The 22,042-nt window shown below is 45.7% G+C and overlaps 1 protein-coding gene across 7 annotated transcripts in view; it reads left to right on the top strand.

Annotated features, from left to right (window-relative positions):
* Positions 1 to 22,042, top strand: part of RFX1 (regulatory factor X1) — a 529,043-nt gene that overhangs the window by 492,480 nt on the left and 14,521 nt on the right. The gene's annotated exons all lie outside the window — the stretch shown is intronic.

Here is a 22,042-nt window from a genome sequence, read left to right as displayed (position 1 = left end):
GGTCAGGCACTCTATCTGAGCCCCAAAGGGACTGGACTGCATGCTGTGTTGACCCTAGGGCCATTACCATGCGCTGACCTTTTGGGGGCTTCAGAGGGTAGGTTAGTGGATTGGGTAGGCTCTGCAGGACATACACTGGGAGCTGCGGCACTCGTATGTCAAAGAATTTATCCATGTCATCCAGGACAGTGGCACAGTATTTGGCCAGTTTTGTGCAGTTCCAGAGTAGGTGCAAGTAAGTTCTGTGCTTTATCAGACCCCCACCCCTCCCCCCTCCCAATATGGGACATGGCATATTTAACAACAGAAAGAGAAATAGGCTCAAGCGTGTAACACAGATATTACTGAAAAGAAAGTCTGCTTCTGTTCGCCTGTTCAAGTCCCTTTTAGGGATGATGTAATCTTGAATTCTTTTGGTCCCATTTTGCCATCTTCGAATGCGACTTCTGCAGGAAGAGCTGGACAAAAAAATGGCTGCAAACTCCAGGCTTTTACAAAGATCTAATCCACATAACTGCAAACATGAAGAAGGCTCTTCCATGGTGGACCCAGGAGACAAATCTCTTGGCAGGATTACATTTCCTACCACAAATCTCCGAATTTGTTGTCTCAGTCAATGTCTCACTGGAAAGGTGGGAAGCTCTCCTATGTGACTTGAAGATCACTGGAAAGCTCCAGATAACCGATCAGTGGGATGATCTAGGTGAGGTGGTGTGGAGGTGTGTTGTGGGAGATCTCACTCAGCCACCATCTTGCTTGATTCTGGTAATTGGTCACCTCCACACCACCTCACCTAGATCATCCCGCTGATCGGCTAAACTGCGCCCTGGACCTGGCTTCGCATGGGTGGAATCCGCTCCAGTTGTTGGCGTGAGCGAGGGGGGGCTGAGTGCGAACACCGCGACAGCGACCGCGGGGAGCAAGCAAGCAACAAGGAGCAAGCGGCATCACTTCACAGTTTGCAGCCGACGCTGGGAGGCACTAACGCGGCTCATCCAGCTTGTCGTCCCCGGCTGGGGAAAGAGCGAAGCGCGGTGCCGGTTGCTGGGCAACAGCCGTAAGCATCGGGGAACCACGGCAACGAAGAACGAGAGGCCCGCCTGGAACACGGAAGAGCCCTCGTGGAGGGCAATGGCAGCCCGAGGCGGTGCGCGGAGTAAGACGCGCTCTACAGTACCGGTTCCAGAGATTACAGCGGCGACCCCACAGCAAGATGGCAAGACACGGAAGGGACAACGTGAGCCCACTGCTGATACTGGTAAGAAGAAACCGTGGGATAAAAACATTAAGCCTGCAATCGGGTATTCATCTAGCAACCCTGCCCCATTGAAAGTTAAAAAACAAGCTGTCATCACCAGTCTTTTTTCTGGTAAAGCAAGTAAAACTGTTGGTATTATTTCGGTTGATAAGGGCGACCCCGAGCCTGACCAGTTTATGACTACTGCAACGAAGGGGGGGCAGGATGAACTCATGCCAGTTAAAGATAACAACCCCAATAAAAACTCTACCGATTCTATAGATATGAGTATTGCGACCAGTAGTTCTGTACAAAAATCCTGGGGGTCAAACTCGGAAAATAATGGATCTGGTACTGCAACTAACACGGGGGGTAATTTGGTGGACACCCCATTGGAGGTAGCAGATGGGGTAAATAATACAACAGCAACCAAACAAATGATCAAGGAGATCGACGCAAATAATGGTGGCAGTGCTAGTAATGTCGAAAACTCGGAAGCAGACACTGAGACAGAAACAGGTTATGTATCCCCAGACCTGGTTGAGAAACTTCTACTCGGTGAATGAGGAATCTGGGGGGTCTGAAGATACTCACCTTTCAAGTGCTAGCAGCAGAGAGGGCGGCGAAGAGTCCTCAATAAGTAACGAAATACAACAAGACAGCCAAAAGAAAATAATAAGATCCAAAAGGGTGTCAGGAGGGCGCAGATCAAACCCACATGAAGATACAGAGGAAGAGCAAGACTTCAGATGGGATTACTCGGATACGCTGCCACTTCACATAGCAGAGGGGAAAGATTCAAATACAGTGAGCGCAAAGTTGCTAACAAATCAGGATCAAGGCAGTACAGACGACGGTAGCTCGGAACCAATGCTGGCAATGATATTTCAATCCCTGAGCTCGTTTAAAAAAGAAGTCAAAGCAGAAAGTCGGATTGCCAGAGCCGCTGGTAAAAAAAATCCAAGGTGCGGTGCGTAAGGTTGGGAAAACCTGCACGGATATAGCTGAGAGACTATGTATGGTGGAAACCCGCACGGAAATTCTTGAGAGTACAGTAGAAAATATCAAAACTCAGATGACATCTCAGGATAGTACCGTCAAGGATATAATGTGGAAAATGGAAGAGGCAGAGAATCGCCAACGGAGAAACAACCTTAGGATCCTTGGTATTCCGGAAAAAAGTGAGGGGGATGACATCAGGGCATTCACAATCGACCTCTTTAAGAATGCGTTTCCTGAGCTTATACACTGGGATTGGGACAAAGAGATTCAGCGGGTGCATAGATTCCCCTTTCTCACTGCCTAAACACACGAGAGGCGAACCGGCATTTCCCCGAGTTATCCTGGTTTTTTTCGGCAACTTTTTGCTTAGACAAGCGGTTTATGATCTGGCAAGGCCTCTAAGCCTAATTCTGTCCACTATTCAACAGTGATTATTGATTTCGCTATATTGATTTGAAACCATTTGTATAAATCAACAGTTTAGGCTTGTATTTTGTAGTTTGGAGCAACTGAATTTCTCCTCCTTTATCTCAAATGCATTCTTCTGTACCCTGTTTTTATTATTTTTTGAACTAAATTTTTATAAAGAAAATAACAATCCTTTGAAATAGTTCACCTGGTTTCTTTGCATTTCTTGCATTCTTTTGTATTTTGTGTATCTACTGATATCATCTTGTTAGTGTGGTAACATTGTTGACTATCTTCTGATCCAATTATATTCAGCCTCCAACCCCTGGTGATTTGGTACTCTATTTAATTTGAGTCCTTTAGTGCTGACACTATGAATTTTAAATGAAATCCCTTGCTGGCCTTCTATTGTATTAAACTATATTTGCCCAAGCCCGCAAGGGTTTATTGGGTTGCTCACCTTTGTTAAAATAAACACACGAGAGGCGAACCAGCATTTCCCCGAGTTATCCTGGTTTTTTTCGGCAACTTTTTGCTTAGACAAGCGGTTTATGATCTGGCAAGGCCCTACAAGAAACGAAACTGGGGGAGCTTTTCTTTTTTTGCTAAGCCTGACTTTGCTCATGCGACTGTAGAGAGGTGTTTGGCGCTTACGACAGTTGATTACACCCTTTCAAAAGGCTGGGGCATTAGCCTTTTTACAAAACCCTGCTAGCTGAAGGTAATTTCACAGGGCAAGACTATGTTTTTTTACTTCAGAAATTCAGGCGGAGCAGGCCCTTAAAGATATTACCCTGGAGAAGAACAGTGCGGCAGGGGGGAGATAATAACAGTGAACTTTTCTTTTTTTTGACTAATGGAGCAGATACAGTGTGGCTATGCTGATATCTAAAAAGAATCTCTCCGTCTTATTTCTCTTTCTCCCTTCTTTTTTCTCTCTCATGTTGTATTACTCTGTATTCGTATGTATTATTTTACCCTGCATCTCGATGAAAGAATCAACATGAGGTATTACTAGTTTCAAATGATGTTAAAGATGAGCTTATAATATAGGAATGTCATTGATTCTTGAAGTGTGGTAGGGTGCAGAACAGACCATAGGAGAGGGTGGTGGTGTGGTGTGTGGGGGAGATTAGTCAGACGTCATCACACAGGCTCCAGTGGAGCCTGGCAGCTTCAATAAAGGTGGGTGGGGTGGGAGTGGGAGGGAGGGGGGAGAGTGGAGGGGGACAGGGACCGGAAACTTTCACAAGGGACACAAGGTGTATACAGGGGGAGAAGGGAATGGAGGCTAAGGAGGAAAGGTTGTGTTCAGGGCTCGCATTTGATCTACCTGGTAATTCTGAAAGATTTGGATGGCTAAATTAAAAATACTTTCATTGAATATATGCGGCCTGAATGATCTAAACAAAAGGCAGAGAGTGGCAGAAGGTTTTAAGCTATCTGCTGCAGATATTATATGTCTCCAGGAGACTCACATTGAGGTGTGACAGCAATACCTATTGAAAACACTTGGATATAGACTTATCTCTGCTACATCTCAGGGGTCACGTACAAGGGGGGGTAGCCATTTTTGCAAAAGGAGGGGGGATCCAGTTCTCGTGCTCAATTGCGGATAAATTCGGGCGATATGTGATAACTGAGTGTTGTTATAATAAAGGGAAAAACAAATTGACATTATGCACTGCTTACGGCAGTATCAGTGATGACCCAGAAGTGTTGAACAAGATCTCCAACGAACTGGTACACTGGCCCCTCCCCGTTATTGTCTGTGGAGATCTTAACATTCATTTACCTGGCGATTGGCTATCCGACCCAGGCTTTGGATATCATGGTAGGAAACGAAAGGTATATCACTCTCTGAAAGATTTGTGTGCTCTCCATGGATTAATAGATGGGTGGTCAGAGATATACCCGGGAGATCCTGGATATACTTATTATTCGCACCCTCACTCTAGGCACCTAAGACTGGATTACATGCTCATGTCCTGTACTCTAAAATCAATCTGCCAAATAAATAAACTCCCGAGAATCCTCTCGGATCACAACCCACTTGAACATACCATCACAGTTGGGGCTGATAGACCCACAGTTGCTAGTTGGACGTTTGAAAGAGCGTTATTGAATAACGAAGAATATTGCTTGTATATGAGGAACTGGATTCCGGCCTTTCTGGAGGATAATCTAGGGTCCACCTCAGTAGAAACTGTTTGGGATACTATGAAGGCCTGTGTCAGGGGTGAAACTATGCGATTCTCATTCCGACGTAACAATATAGAAAGACAAAAAATGATGTCCTTAGAACAAAATCCACGGAGAGCAGAAGAAGATCTGATCAAGGCAGTACAGGATGGTGAGGTGTCAGACAGGGAGGTGAACAAGGTGGCAATTGCTAAAAACTATATTTCGGAAATTTTAATTGAGAAAGCAGTTGTCAGAGCAACTACCCGTAGGGAAACCATTTACGAACTGAGCGAGAAAGTGGGTCATCATTTGGCAGTTAGAACCCGGGAAGAGACATCCAGTACTCTAATTAAAGCAATTAAGGATCCTGCGCTTGGCTTGAAGTCGGATCCGGCAGATATTAGAAAAGCCTTCCAAGTATGTTATCAGAAGTTGTACCATGAGGACGAGAATGAATGCGAGGATCCCATGAGCTATATAGATCCATCAGTTACAGAGGGTTTGGGAATAGAAGACCAGGAGATCTTAGATAGCGCACTTTGTTGGGAGGAAATCCTACTATCTATGAATTCCTTAGCCACTGGGAAAGCTGCAGGCCTGGATGGGATTCCAACTGAGTTTTATATCAAATTTGCACCACAGCTCAGGTTTATCATGACAGAACTTTTTCAATACATCTTTGAAGGCGGGAATCCACCGAAATCCTGGTCACTTGCCAAAATAATAGTTTTCCCCAAGAAAAACAAAGATCCCCAGGAATGGGGGTCGTACCGACCAATTACACTGATTAAAGGGGACTCCAAAGTATATTCTAAATTATTAGCAACACGGCTAGCACCTCGGATCCATAATATAGTCTCTGAAAGACAACACGGGTTTGTACCAGGTAGATCTACGACTGACCATGTGCAAAGAGCTATATCCCTTTTTGACTACACGGGGACGACAGGAGACCCTATGGCGCTTATACTGCTTGACGCAGAGAAGGCGTTTGATAGGGTCTCCTGGAAGTTCCTGTGGGCTGCCATGCTAAACTGTGGCATAGGAAAGAAATATATTACAGCAATCCAACAGCTCTATGTTAATCCCAGTGCCAGGGTACTGATCAATGGGGATTTATCCGACAATTTTAACATCAACAGGGGGACACGGCAGGGGTGCCCCTGCTCGCCCCTCCATTTTGCCATTTATATTGACGGCTTTATACACAGGCTCGAAAAGAATGTGTTAATTTCCCCCATATGCGTGCGTGGTCTAGAAACAAAATGCTTAGCGTACGCTGACGATATCGCCATTGTCACAGGGGATCCTACAAATGCTATGAATTGGATTGAAAACGAAGCACAGGATTTCGGTAGAGTTTCGGGGTACAGGCTAAACTCCAGTAAGACACAGATCGTGCTTAACACTAAGATTGTGATGAGAGATCCGAGAATAACTGATAAGGCGACCTACCTGGGTGTCAGCATCAGTGTTGATGTTGGGAACATTGTTAATAATAATCTGGAGCCACTTATGTCGCACACTAAGAGAGAATTGTCACGTTTAGACAACTTGCACCTATCTATTGGAGGTAGAACTAATTTAGTGAAGATGGTTTTTTTTCCTAAGTTTCTGTATTTTTTTAGGGCGATATGTTTAGAATTCCCACCACATGTATTTAGGAATATAGACACAATGTTTTCACGGTTTATATGGGGTTATAGTAAGCCACGGAGAGCACTCAAATGGATTACATTACCTAGAGAGCGTGGGGGGGTGGGCTTTATTACATGCTTTATTACTGGGCCTCGGTAATGAACTATAGCATAAGATTACTAAACTCTAACCCAGACGATCTGAGTATTCCTACACCTCAAGAACTCATCCTGGGGAATGGGAGTACAGGCTGTCTCTGGCGACACGTTAATGATGATCACCTTAAAAAAGTGAAATTCAAAACCATCTCTAGTGTCGTCAAAGTTTGGGGAAAGGTTAAAAAACTACTTGGTCTAGGCCGATTTTCACATTACACACCGGTGTTACAGAATACGGATCTCCCAGAAATATTTCATGACTCCTGTGTACGGAGATGGTGTGCATTAGGGATAGGGCAACTCGGTTGTTTTTTTACTACCCAGGGAATTAAATCATTTGATGAATTAAAAAAAGATTATAACATCCCCAACAGGGACTTTTTTAAATATCTTCAGGTGAGAGATTTCCTACTAAAAAAGGGGGGTGGTCGTATTAAATTTCAAATATGCCAAATCATAGAAAATATACGCAGCAACACGCCCCCAAGAATTGGTGAGATCTATGAAAACTTTAACGCCTTACTCCCAGATGATATGGATAAACATGGGGCGGCATGGCAAATTAAACTTGAAGTTCCATCCAGTATCCCCCTCATTGCATATGATTTGTCACTCACTTACTTAATGTCCATAAAACCACAGGCGCAGTTTTACGAAACATATTTTTCATTATATTATACACCGTATAAAATTGCTAAATGGGGGACTGGTAAAGGTACTACATGCCCACGATGTGCGCTCCCCGCTGCAGACAGTGTCCATATATTCGCCACATGTAATATCCTAACAAATGTAATAAATGAAATATCTGGGTTTCTCTCGGACATTACCCATGCTAGGGTTAACATCACAACTGAAGAGGTTATGCTGGGCATTTCTAGTAATGAACGTCCTAGACAGGTTCAAGGGCTGATTTTCGTGGCAATGGCTATCTTTCGACTGTGCGTCGCATCAGCCTGGTTAGATCCTACTCCACCATCCTTTTCTCAATGGAAGGCTAGATTACTTGCGACATGCAGTCTCGAGGTCGCCATCTATAAACAAAAGGGGCGTAATATTCGGAAGAGGGGCATGAAAATATGGGCACCTCTGCTAGACTGGATTCAGGCGCATTGAATGCAGGAATTGGAAAAGCTTTTTATAAATGCTAAATTCTTAAATTATTAAATAACGCAATCTAACTTTTTTGATAATACTAAATTGTGTCTCATTAAATCGTTACAGGAGGAAATGTATGATTAAGAGTGCATTGAGTTCTGATGCTTTTGTGTTTTCTTTCTTTTCTCCTTTATTCCCTCCTTAAGGAATTCGTGTTCGTGTATTGTAATACCTATGTATGTAACGATAAAAGTACCTGTCCTCATGGGGGGTGGGGGGTGGGTGGGCCAGGGGTTATAAAAAAATATGTTGTAAAAATCTGAATAAAAATTGTTTAAAAAAAAAAAAAAGGAAAGCTCCAGATAAATCTTCACATAAATCACTTAGATCTCAAGGCTGTAGATTTGAGTCTTGAGTCTTTTCTTCCCAGAATAAAGCATTTGGTCCGCACTGACAATACTACCATGATGCACTACATCAACAAAAAGGGTGGTACAAAATCTCAAGCTTTGTCTCAAGAAGCCCAAAAGATCTGGAATTGGGCACCTCAACACCAAATACAAATCAAAGCAGATGTCCCATGTACAGGCAACGTTCTAGATGGTACGTAGAGCAGAATGAAAAATAGCTGCCAGGTCAGTATTTATTCTTGTAGAGTCTCTTCTGCAACAAACTACATCTGCGCAGATACCTTGCTATGCAAGATAGTAGTCTCACAAGTGCAACACGCACGTGTGCTTATGTGTTCACATGTAATCAGCCCAGAGCCTCTTACCCTAGCTGTGCAGCAGCTGTCTTATCTTAAAAAGCTGACACTGGCACTTATCACACTCCTGTTTACCAAGAGTGAGAATCAGGTAGTGAGGCTCACTCACTCACTCATTTTGTGTGCTGCACAGGAAGTAAGCACGCAGGAAGCGTGCTAGGGCTACTGGGGTTCCCCTGCAGCCCTCAACAAACACCACCATCCGGATGCCCATTTGGCATCAAAAACAGAAGGAAAAAAACAGGGTATGCAGCACGAGGACGCTTGATGGAGAGTGGCTTTCGTCACTCATTACATATTCACCACTCCAGGCGAAGGAGCACCCACGCAAAGCAGAAATATTTGCAAATGTGTTTCTTTAGTGCCCCAAGAAGGACAAGGACACCACTAACTGTGTTCTTGAAATGTTTGGTGGCTGCAGGAAGAGCAGCAGCCACACAAAAATGCATTTTTAAAAAGTCACTCAACCTCTCCCAGGGGAGTAAATCCCTGACCCCTGGAAAGGTTGACCATGATTTTAAAGTATTCCTGGTGCGAGAGGTTTTGCTTTTGAGCTTTGGAGTGGCCGGACCTCTTGTAGTTCGTCCTATGACTATGATAGCAGTGAAACAAAAGTAAAAGAAAGACTATGACATAGGTTATTCAACTAAATGCTATGGTTGTAATGGTGGTGCTTAATAATGCAAGGTTTAAACTTATAATGAATACTTTTGAATGTCGGTACTACCCCCATTGACTTTAATGGTGGGTCATTTATATGTATTGCATATTGGTACTGTCCCTGTTTACTTCAGTGGGGTTACACAAGTGCATAATAATAACATATGACTGCTTTTACTGATACAGTGATCCCTGACAAAGCCAGTGGGTCTGCTTTTTTAAAATAATGATACCCCCTTATATTGTAATGTTGCATCTAGTGTTAGTGGGGGTATTGTGGTTATAGAGTTCAGGACACACTAGGTGTATAATGTGATATTAGAGAGTCACCAAAGGCCTTTTCATCTACCTGGTTGTATATATGTGTAATTGAATGTGTAGTATCTAGTAGTGTGGGTATAGTAAACATGCTTTGCCTCTTTTTTAAAGAAAAAGATCTGACCAGACAATGATTTATTGGGTTTGGTGGTGGGTACCAGCGAGCTGGGATTACTAGCCCACAGTACCTTCCCTTAGTAGGCCTTGGACTGCTCTGCTTCGGTACCCTGAGAGAGGCAAGTACTTTAATGGGGAGCTTGGTTCCCAGCAAAAAGACAACACAAAAAAGGACCGATTATCGATCTTCTGTTTCTCTAACATTGGATCTTTAATAGTCATATGCTTGAGTCTTCCCTTTCATGAAAGTAAGATCATCAAACCATATTTTAACACAGTGTAGAAATCAGTTTTCCGTTGAAACAACTGAGAAATAGTGTAGATTTTGCCCTTCCACCTAATTTCAAAGTACTAAAACTCCAATCAATGATGTTGAAGGGCTCTGAACTCCATTCCTCCAGAGGTCACCTGAAGTTCCAGTGGGCACAGCAACAGGGCAACCTGTCCGACCACGTCCTGATCTCGGAGGGCACTGCAAGACAGTTGCAGTGGTGGCTCACGGACTGCGATTGGCTCAACTGCAGATCCCTCTCCCTACCCCAACCGGAGCACACAGTGGTGACAGATGCGTCCCTCCTAGGATGGGGGGGCCACATGGGAGAGGCAGAGATCGGAGTCCCAGCTCCATATCAACCTTCTGGAGATGCGTGCGATCCGACTTGCACTGAAGGCATTCCTTCCCTCTGTCGGGGGAAGTGTAGTGCAGGTGTTCACTGACAACACCACCGCCATGTGGTACTGCAACAAGCAGGGCGGGGTGGGGTCGTGGACCCTTTGTCAGGAGGCTCTGCGCCTCTGGAAATGGCGGGAACACCAGGGCATCACCCTGGTGGTTCAACACCTGGCAGGCTCCCTGAACGCCAGGGCGGACAAACTCAACCCCCGGTGCATGATGGATCACGAATGGCATCTAAACTCGGATGTGGCGCAAAGTCTATTTCAGCAGTGGGAAGAGCCTGGGTTAGATCTATTCGCCACCGAAGAGAACCCGCAATGTCATCAGTTCTGCGCGTTTGAATTTCCAAGGCGGCACTTGCTCGGAGACGCTTTTCGTCGCGAGTGGAGTTGCGGTCTGTTGTATGCCTTTCCACCTATACCACTTCTGCCCAGAGTGCTGAAGAAGATCAGGCGCGAACAGGCCCAAGTCATCCTTGTGGCTCCGGAGTGGGCATGAAGATACTGGTATCCCGAGCTACTCAGTTTGTCAGTCGATCCCCCGATTTGCCTGTCTCTTCAGTAGGACCTTCTGTCGCAGCAACAGGGGACGGTCCTCCACCCGAACCTGTCCAGTCTCTACCTACATGCGTGGAGATTGAGCGGCGACAGTTGAGTCCATTTGACTTGCCTCCTGAAGTCTGTGATGTCATTCTGGCAGCCAGGCGTCTCTCCACAAAAACGGTATACGCCTGCAGGTGGAACAAATTTATGGCCTGGTGCACAGCAAAGGCTGTGGATCCACTTTCTGCCCCTATTTCAGAGGTTCGCCTCTTCTTTCTCTTGCCCAGCAGGGCTCTGCTCTGGGCACTATCAAGGGCTATCTCTCGGCCATTTCAGCCTTTTTGAGGCTTCCTGATCAGCCTTCTCTTTTCAAGTCCCCTGTTGTAAATAGATTCTTGAAAGGCATCACACACATGTTCCCTCCTGTTCCTTTCGTGATGCCTCAGTGGGACTTGAACTTGGTTCTTACTTACCTGATGTGCGCTCCCTTTGAGCCACTTCATAATTGCCCTCCGTCTTCTGACGCTTAAAACTGCTTTCCTGGTTGCCATCACCTCTGCCAGAAGAGTGAATGAGCTCCAGGCTCTGTCTTCTAAGCCTCCTTTCCTCTATGTCCATCCGGACAAAGGTGTTCTGAGTACTCGTCCTTCTTTCCTGCCCAAGGTGGTTACGGCCTTTCACTTCGGGCAGTCCATCACCTTGCCCGCCTCTTTCCACCTCCGCAACCCTCGAAAGAGGAAGAGAGGCTCCACCATCTGGACCCAATATGTGCGCTCTCTTTTTATCTAGACCGCACACGCCAGTTCTGAGTGGACGACCAGCTCTTTGTTGGTTATGTGGGCACTAAGAAGGGACGGGTGGTGCACAAGCAGACCATCTCTAGGTGGGTCGTTTTGTGCAGCAAGGTCTGTTATTCCTTGGCGAAAAAGGAGCCTCCTGTGGGGCTGTGCACCCATTTCACTTGGGCCACAGCGGCTACTACTGCCCTGGGTCGGGGAGTCCCCTTGCAGGACATCTGTCAGGCAGCTACGTGGGCTTCGCTGCACACGTTTGCTAAGCACGACAGCCAAGTCCGGAGAGATGGCTTCCTTGGCTGTTCTCCAGGACTTCCTGGTGTGATTTTGGTTCGCAGACCCACCACCGGGGTTGGTATTGCTGGGGTATCCTAAGGTGAGGAATCTAACACTAACCTGTTTCTTTCAGATGCACAAGTTACTTACCTTGGGTAACGATATATCTGTAAGAAACAGTAGGTTCGAGGCATATGGGCTGCAGACCACACACTATTGCATAGATTACCATCTGGTGGTGGGCCCGGATGATTACGCTTTATTTTTCTTGGAAGAGTCTTTGTCTGTTGGATGACTCCACCTGTAGATCGTAGTGCGCATGGGCATCGACTCCATCTTCAGATTGTTTTTTTACGCCATCGGGCTCGGATGTGTTCATCGTTAGGTTCTGTTACCGATCTCTTTTTCAACTTCTAAAACTTCATCATACCATCGCTATCGTCTTCGACAGTAATTCCAGTTACCCGCGTCGGAGAAGGCTTGCGCTTCTGGATTCCAGCGTTTGTCGGGCCCAACTGCGCCATTGGGCCTTAGGCTCATGGAAAGAACACCTTTCAAGAAGTGCCCTCAGTGTGGACACAAATTCCCTCACACAGATCTTCCTGAGGTTTGCAATCTGTGCTTGTCTCCAGAGCACGAGAGTCGAGACTGTGAGGCCTGCGCTTCGTTCCGGTCTAAGAAGACCATCAGGGACCGTCGAACTCGAAGAGTCTTGGCGCCGTCATCTTCATCGACACCAGACATCATAGACGAGGCTCCGATCGAAGTAGAGTCCGAAGAACAGCAGCAGGACGACATCGTTTCCGAAGCAGAGGATTCAGCTTCCCGAGCCAAGGACCGATCTGAAGACGACGATCTTCTTCCAGCTGGTCAACAGGTCGTGAGTACAAGTGTCGACCCTGTTCACCTCCCCATACCGCGACAGGCTTCGGTTCCACCTCCACCTCCAGGTGCACACCGACCAAAACCTTCCGACGCCCCGCCTTCCAGCTCGGCAATGGAGAATACAAAAAAGCCTCCAGTCGACTCGGGCTCGAGTCAGTCTGTCGGTCCCAACAAGCAAAAGGTCCTCAAACCAAAATTAACCCCGGCACTGAAGCAGCCATCAGCATCGGAACCAGTCGAGCCGAAAATAAGCTCAGCCCCGAAAGACGTTCCCAAGTCTGCCGAACCGAAGACCACTCCTGTTCCGAAAAAATTCGACCCGAAGCCTGCTTCGGCATCGAAACACACTTCGACTCCGAAGGTCGATGATCCCAAATGCACTTCGGGAGCAAAGATTCTGGATCCAAAGAGCGCAGATCCGAGGAAGGCCAAGTCTTCGGAACCGAAACCAAAAGCCACTCCAAAGACAATAGACACTTTAAAACCTAAACATTTTGGTACCAAACAAAATAAATCGGCACCAAAAAAGGATTTTTCAGCAGAAGAGCTTTTCCAACCAGACCCAAAGCAAAAGACTCTTCATATTAATCCAATAACTGGACATGTTATTACAGTGCCTGAAAAGAGGAAAATGGACTATCCTAAACCACCTCCAGTTCCTCTCAAAAAGCATGCTCAAACTTCCCCTATAAGAATTCCTTCACCATTAATAGAAATACCAGTAGATATTTCTCCAGTACACTCACCATCCAGCACACATAGCATTGTACCACAGGATGATGATGACGAAGACAATTATTCACATGGGGTAGAAAGTGAGCATCATATAGAGGACACAGATGACCCAGACAATATTCTTGGGCCATCAGATGATCCCTGGGAGGATTATAATGCGCCAGATGCACCAGATCTGCCACAAGATGACGCATACCCTTCTAGACCATATCCCCCAGATGACACTATTGGGTTTACACAGCTCATTCATAGAGCAGCCACATTTCATGGAGTAGACTTACACACAGATCCAGTGGAAGAGGATTTCCTCATGGATACACTACTATTGTTACAAAACACCACAACCACATTACCAATACTTAGTGGAGTGGTGAGACATGCACCAGAGGTATTCAAAGACCCAGTCAGAGCCAGGGTAATTAACCCCAGACTGAAAAAGAAGTATAAAGCGGCTCCAACTGACCCAGCATACATCAAAGGTCAGCTGCCATTAGACTCATTGGTAGTATCAAATGCGAGAAAAAGAGCTAACTCGCAGACAACAGGGGATGCTCCACCCCCTGATAAGGAGTCTAAGCTTTTAGATGCTTCAGGGAAACTCACCATCTCACAAGCAGCCAATGTCTGGAGAATTGCTAACACTCAGGCTTTGTTAGCAAGATATGATCGAGCTCATTATGATGAGTTCGAATCACTCATGCAATATTTACCAGAGCAATATAAGACCAGGGCTTCTGATCTAATACAAGAAGGCAAGGTTATTACAAATACCTCAATCCGCTGTGCATTAGACACTGCAGACACAGCCTCTAGAGCGATAAATACAGGAGTATTGTTGCTTAGACATGCATGGCTACGCATCTGAGTTCAAACCAGAAGTACAGGCCAGTATTCTAAATCAACCCTTTGACCAGAAACATCTCTTTTGTCCAACAGTTGATAGTGCACTAGAAAAATGAAAAATATACAGATACAGCATAATCTATGGGAGCTTTACAAACTCAAACCAATAGAGCGTCCTTTCGACAGTCCTCATATAGGGGCACCTCCAAGGGGTTTCAAACTGACAACACCTCCTCTTCTTATAAAGCGCCCACCCAAACCTCACCCATCAGAGGGTATTATAGAGGAGGATATAGAGGTAACTGTCGGAGGGACGGTCAGAAACAGAAGCGAGGAGGCCATAGGGGTTGAATATTGCAGGGTTTTTATTGATGTTTGTATTTGTATTTGTATTTTTGATTTGTAGAGCGCCTTATCACCCCGGGGTCTCTAAGCGCTTAGCAGGCGAGTGGACACTGGTATAGAAGGAAACAGGCTAGATATTACCCCATGCCTCTTGGAAGAGCACGGTTTTTAGCTTTTTCCTAAAAGGCAGGAGCTTTGTTTCTTTGCGCAAATTCTCAGGCAATTGGTTCCAAGCTTTGGGAATTGTGTAGGAGAACGTCCGTCCTCCAAAGGAGGACAGTTTAATCCTAGGGCAGATCAATAGTGCAGCCTCTGCTGAGCGTAAGTTCCTGCTGGGGGCATATGGGACAAGGCGTTTTTTAATACATTTCGGGGCTTGCCCGTATAAGGCTTTCTGCGTAATACATAAGCCTTTGAACTTGGCTCGTTGATTCACTGGCAGCCAGTGCAGCTCACGGAGAAGGGGGGTGGCAGGGGTCCTTCTTGGTTTATTATAGATGAGTCTAGCCGCATCATTCATGACAATCTGAAGTCTTTTAGTGAGTTTTTTCGGAATGCCGAAATACATGACGTTTCCATAGTCCAGTCGTGCCAGAATTAATGCGGACACTGCTCTCCTGAGAGTGTCCGCCTTTAGGATGGGAGAAAGTTTGCGCAGTTGTCTCAGGAGGCCTACACAAGTGCCCACCACCGCCGAGACCTGGGCTGACATAGTGAGATTGGTGTCAATAACTATGCCAAGGCTTTTTACTACTGCTGCTGGTACTGGGGGTTGCCTAATTCTGTGGGCCATAAGAGGTCACTCCAAGGGCTGGATGATGTCGTGATTGCAAGTACCTCCGTCTTATCAGGGTTGATCTATAAAAAATTTGCCGTCATCCAGTTGATGGTAAATTTTAGAATATTCTTCAATTTTTGATCTGCCGTTGGGGAGTTGCCTATCTGAATGATGATCTGGGTGTCGTCAGCGTAATTGTATATACTGCAGTCCATCTGATTCAGGGATGAGATGAGGGGCTGCAGATATGCATTGAACATCAAAGGAGATAGGGCTGAGCCCTGTGGGACTCCGCATGTAATCCTTGCTGCCTCTGATACTAGGTCATCCAGTTGTACTTTCTGAACCCGTCCACCAAGGAACGAGGTCAGCCAGGCGTGGGCCGTGCCCTGGATACCAAACTCCCCCAACCGCGACAGAAGAAGGTCATGGTTGACCGTATCAAATGCCGCGGAGAGGTCGAGTAGCACCAAGGCACAGGGATCTTTTTTATCTGCTTTAAGTCGCAGATCGTCTAGCACGGAGAGCATGACTAATTCCGTGCTATTGTGGGCTCTAAAACCGGCCTGGTTGGGTTCCAACAGTGAGTTGCTCTCCAGGTGGTGAGAGAGGCTGGACAACACATGTTGTTCGAGTATTTTTGCTAAAAAAGGAAGTTGAGAGATAGGCCTGTAATTTTTTAGAATCTTGGTGTCAGCTCCAGCCTTTTTTAAAAGAGGAATTAGTCGCGCCTCCTTAAGAATGGAAGGAACTAGTCCGGAGGTAAGGGAACTATTCAGAAGCAATAATATGTCGTCCTCCAGTCCTGGCCACGCTTGTTTAAATATCCGCGGGGGGCATGGGTCCGCCGGAGAGCCAGATTTAACTTGGTTCATCACTCTTACCAGGGTTTCCTTGGTAAGTAAGGGTAGTGAAGTTAAAGGCTCAATGACTGTGGGGGGGAGAGTTTGAGAAATTATCGGGCAGTCAAGTATAGGGGTGCTTTCGATTTCTATCAAGAGGTCCGATATCTTTGTAGTAAAGAAAGATTGAAATTTATGGCAGTCTTCTTGCGTGAAAGAGGGGGGTTGTTCCTTCTTTTTCCTCAGTTCAGTAAGAACTTTGAAGATTTCCTTCTGGGGGTTCGGTGCTGTAGCAATTCTGCTTTCGTAGAACTCCCTTTTCCTAGTTCTGATGGCTTGTTTATACGTGGCAAGTTTTTCCCTATATAGGATTTGGGAATTGGGATCATACCCCTTACGCCAGGCTCTCTCGCACTGGCGCAGGGCACGTTTCAGTAGTCTCAAATCGTCATTAAACCAGGGGGCCCCTTTACCTTTATCCCTTATTTTTATCTTACGTGCTGGAGCCACTGCCTCAATAGCAGATTCCAGTTTTTGTGATATTTTTTGACTGGCCCTCTCCAGGTCATCTTCTGGTAGTCTGTTTAGGTGGGAGGGTTGCTGTAAAATCGATAGCAGAGTATCAGGATTAATAGAATTCCACCTTCTCACTACCCTTAGAGAAAATAGCAGGATAAGTTAAAGGATAAGTTAAAAAAAAAATAGAGTCTATGTGCTAAAGTAGTCCTTGAGCATAGGATCTTTCTTGACTGGGGTTGTCAGGTGCTCCATATGTCGCCTGGTCCTCTCGTGGATATGGCTTCCCCCCGGGGTTTAGCGAAAAAGAAAACAGGGGTCACTGCCCGTATCCTGCGCTATTTGTTATGATGAAACCGCCACCACACCGTGTGAAGTTTTTTCTGAAAGAAAAACGTGAGGGAGGGTGTTTTTCTGCTTGTACACGGTGCTTACTAGGGCCGGAGAGAGTGTTTTGGCTATGAGGAAACGCTTAGGGTAGGCAGTTAGAGCTTTCTCTATTGGCATTTAGATCCTAAGCATGCAGAGGAAACAAATTAGGTTTTCAGGGGTTCAGGGAAGACAATGTAAAAAGAAAAAGACTCATGGCTGTGCCCCTTTTAGTTCTACAACCTCCTCCCTCCCCTCCCACACTGTTCCCGTGGTACCCGTTACGTACCGCTGTCTGCCACAACTCTCCTGAGTTGTGGTGGCTCGTGCGTATCCCCCGGGCTCCACCAATCTTCAGTCCAGACTTCGGGTTTCTCTGGGCTTTCGGGTGTAGTCTCCTCCGGAAGCTCTCCACACGTAGCGGCGTCCTGGTCTCTGTCGGCGTCTTCCTTGTTACTCCTTCCAGCTGGCGCCCCGACTGTTCCTGCTTCCGGCTTTTTCTGCCACTCGTGACCCGCTGGGCTGCTTCCTGATTGGTCCGGGCTTGGTGTTCCGATAGCTCCGGGACAAACCACTTCCGGGTCACTTTTATCGCGCTGTGGGATGGGAAAAAGAGTCTCTGTTATCGAGCATCCTGGGACACTGCCTTTGTCGTAGTTAACATGCGGGCGGTAAGGAATCCACTCAATTGTTATGTTATCCTGAACCACCTCACAGTAACAACAATAAGGGCAGAGGCAACAACAACCTCAATGCCTCTACTCCCAAACAGTGACTTCCCTTCCATCCCCCCCAGACCATTCCACTCTTGTCGGGGGGGGGAGATTACAACAGTTCCTACCTGTCTGGAACTTCATCACCACAGACAGGTGGGTAAGACAAATAATTCAGTCAGGTTATTGTCTAGAGCCCACTTCCACCCCTCCAACAATACCACCCAGACAACGTCCCATGTCACAGGAACATCTCATACTTCTAAGACAAGAGGTTGCATCTCTATTACAAAAGAATGCAATAGAACCTGTCCCAAAACACCATCAAAACACAGGAGTTTACTCCCTATACTTTCTCATACCCAAAAAAGACGGGACTCTCAGACCTATACTGGATGGAAGGCCCCTAAACCTGTACATACAATCCGACCATTTCCATATGGTCACACTACAACAAGTTCTGCCGTTGTTAAAACAAGGCGACTTCCTTGCCACATTAGCTCTCATGGACGCTTACTTTCACATTCCTATTCATCAATCTCACAGAAAGTACCCTCGATTTGTACTAGAAGGTCAACACTACCAATTCAAAGTACTCCCTTTCGGAGTAACTACAGAATCTCGAGTGTTTACAAAGTGTCTAGCAGTAGTAGCAGCACACTTGAGAAGGGACAACATTCATGTATTTCCATACCTAGACGACTGGTTAATAAAATCCAAGTCATACCACCAATGTGTACAGCACACGCATCAGACCATCTGCCTGTTGCACAAGCTGGGATTCACAGTAAATCAAAAGAAGTCACACCTCCAACCATCCCTATCTCAACAGTATCTAGGTGCCACAATAGATACATCAAAAGCAATTGCATACCCCAATCTTACAAGGATACAAAGTATGCAAGCTCTGATACAAAAATCCCAGCCACAACAACTCACTACCAGCTTGAGTGTTCATGCAATTGATAGGAATGATGGCATCTTGCATTTTCATAGTACCATACGCAAGACTACAAAATGTGCCCCATCCAAGAATGTTTGGCAAGTCAGTGGAATCAGGCTCAACAACAAATAACAGATCTGGTGGTGGTAGACGACCGGACATATCGCTCTCTGCAGTGGTGGAACACCAAAAACCTTTCCAAGGGCCGGCCGTTCATAGAGCCTGTTCCACAGGTGGTGCTAACCACAGACGCATCTCTCACAGGATGTGGAGCGCATTTAGAGAAACACACAGTACAAGGTACATGGACACTGCAACAAAAGTTATTCCACATAAATCATCTGGAGTTGTTAGCGATTTCCCTAGCTCTAAAATTGTTTCAACATTACCTCTCAAGAAAGGCTGTACTGGTCCGTATGGACTATATGACGGCCATGTATTACATCCAAAAACAAGGAGGAACACACTCTGTACAGCTCTCCCGGCTGGCACAGAGCATATGGAGGTGGGCCATTCCTCAAAACATCTTTCTGTTAGCAGAATATCTACCAGGAGTTCACAATCAAGATGCAGATCTGTTAAGTCGTCAAGACAACAGATACACGAGTGGGAACTTCATCCACAAGTTCTTCAACCAGTCTTTCATAAGTGGGGACAGCCAGAGATCGATCTGTTTGCCACATACTGCAACTCCAAATGCCCAAGCTTTGCCGCCAGATACCCACACCCATTGTCCAAAGGCAATGCGGTATGGATGAGTTGGTCAAACAAATTTGCGTACGCTTTTCCATCTCTCCCACTAATTCCGTTAGTGGTACGCAAGATACAGCAACATTCCCTCACATTGATTCTCATAGCACCAACGTGGGCAAGACAACCGTGGTACACCACACTACTAGAGCTATCAGTAGTACCACATCAGAAATTAAAACTCTCTCCACATCTGCTGACACAGAACCATGGAGAGATCATGCATTCAAGCCCAATGCAGCTCAATCTAGCGATTTGGCTCCCGAGGTCTTAGAATTTGGATACCTCAATCTTCCGCCTGATTGCATGAATGTCATTAAAGAAGCAAGACACCCCACCACTAGAGCATGCTACAAAGCCAAGTGGAAAAGGTTTGTTATGTATTGCACAAATAGCATTAACCCATTAGATGTTTCCATACAAAACATCATATGCTACCTACTTCATCTACAAAGATGTAATTTAGCTTACTCCTCAATCAGGTTACCTCCTGCTGCTTATCTTCAAAACAGACAACTTTTGTCATTGTTCAGAGTACCTGCCATCAAGGCGCTTATGGAAGGATTAAAAAGAATAATTCCTCCCAGAATACCACCCTCTCTGGTATGGAATTTAAATATTGTTCTCACTAGACTTATGGGTCCTCCATTTGAACCATTACATAAGTGTGAGTTACAGTTCCTTACACGGAAAGTTGCATTTTTAGTTGCTATTACCTCACTCAGAAGAGTAAGTGAGATTCAGGCATTAACAATTCAAGAACCATTTATACAACTCCATCACAACAAAGTGGTTCTTAAAACAAACCCAAAATTCCTGCCAAAAGTCACTTCACCATTCCACCTCAACCAATCTATTGAGTTGCCAGTATTCTTTTCCCAACCACAAACAGTTGCAGAAAGAGCTCTACACACATTAGATGAAAAAAGAGCACTCCTCTACTACGGTGACAGGACAAAACCGTTCTGTAAAACAAAACAACTGTTTGTGTCCTTTTCTCCTCCACATAAAGGCACTCCTATTTCATAATCAGACATTGCAAGGTGGATTGTTAAGTGCATTCAAATCTGTTACCAAAAAGCAAAACGCACTCTATCCATTCCCCCTAGGGCTCATTCTATCCGTAAATTAGGACATCTATGGCATTCCTAGGAAATATACCATTAGATGATATCTGTAAAGCAGCTACATGGTCTACACCGCACACGGCTTTTCACCATCAAATCTGTATTCCTAGTTGTCATTACTTCCGCATGGCGTGTGAGTGAGCTTGAAGCTTTGTTTGTTCATCCACCATACACCACCTTCTTTTCTGACAAACTGGATTCGGGCACTAAGGCATTCTTTCTCCCAAAAGTTGTGATGCCGTTCCATATTGACCAAACCATCTCTCTACTGTCGTTTTATGCTCCACCTCTCCCTTATAAGGAGGAAGAGAGACTCCATTGCTTGGACCCCGAAAAGTACTCTGCATCTACATTGATCGAACTGGAGACCACCAGTTAGACGATCAGCTCTTTGTGGGGTTCACTAGAGTGAAAACAAGGCAGGGCTGTGCAGAAGTGTATCATCTCATGCTGGATCATGCTCTACATTAAGATCTGTTTGCACTAGCGAAGAAGCATCCTCCGGAAGGACTATGTACTCATTCGACCAGGGTCAAAGCTGCTACCATTGTCTTGGCACATGGAGTCCCTGTCCTAGACATCTGCCAGGCAGCGCCATGGGTTTCCCTCCATATGTTCATGAAGCACTTTTTGTCTAGATGGTCAAGTCTGCTGAGAAGGGCACTGTACCTGCTCGGCCCTGAAGGACTTTATGGTGTAAATCCATGTACAGCCCACCTCCCTAACATACTGCTTTTGTATCTATTCAAAAGATTAGGACTCTGCGATCAGAAATCTCTATCAGAAAAACAAGGTTTAAGTCATATGAGCTGTAGATCATATGCTTTAGTATAGAGCGCCATTTTGTGTTGGGTCTGGATGTTTGCACTTTGGTTTTGTTATAAGAAGTCTTGTAGTCACGAGGTAGGTGACTCTCCCTTTCGGTGATAGTGCGCATGGGCATCGACTCCATCCTTAGATTATTTTTTTTTCGCCATCGGGTTCGGATGTATATTGCTGCGCTCCGGTTCGGTACCGTTTTCGGACCCTTCGACGCGCAGTTCTCTTCCCTGAATGGTATTGTTATTGACCGCGACTCATCATTTGACGTGCATCGTCTTACTTCGGAAAGCTTTCCATTGGAAAACCAGAGGCAGGCCATCGGTCCTACCTGTGCCGACCACGTTAGCAGTTGATGGAACGAACTCCATTTAAACTATGTCCCGGGTTTTGTGCTAAATTTTCACGCACCGACTTGCACAAAGTTTGTAACCTGTGCTTGTGCCTGGAACACGTCGAAAAGGACTGCGACGCGTGCCAATCCTTCCGATCGAAAAAGACAT

The sequence above is a fragment of the Lissotriton helveticus genome, chromosome 1_1 (genome assembly GCF_964261635.1).
Source record: "Lissotriton helveticus chromosome 1_1, aLisHel1.1, whole genome shotgun sequence".
NCBI classification, from domain to species: Eukaryota; Metazoa; Chordata; class Amphibia; order Caudata; family Salamandridae; genus Lissotriton; species Lissotriton helveticus.
This window is presented reverse-complemented; position numbering and strand designations above follow the sequence as displayed.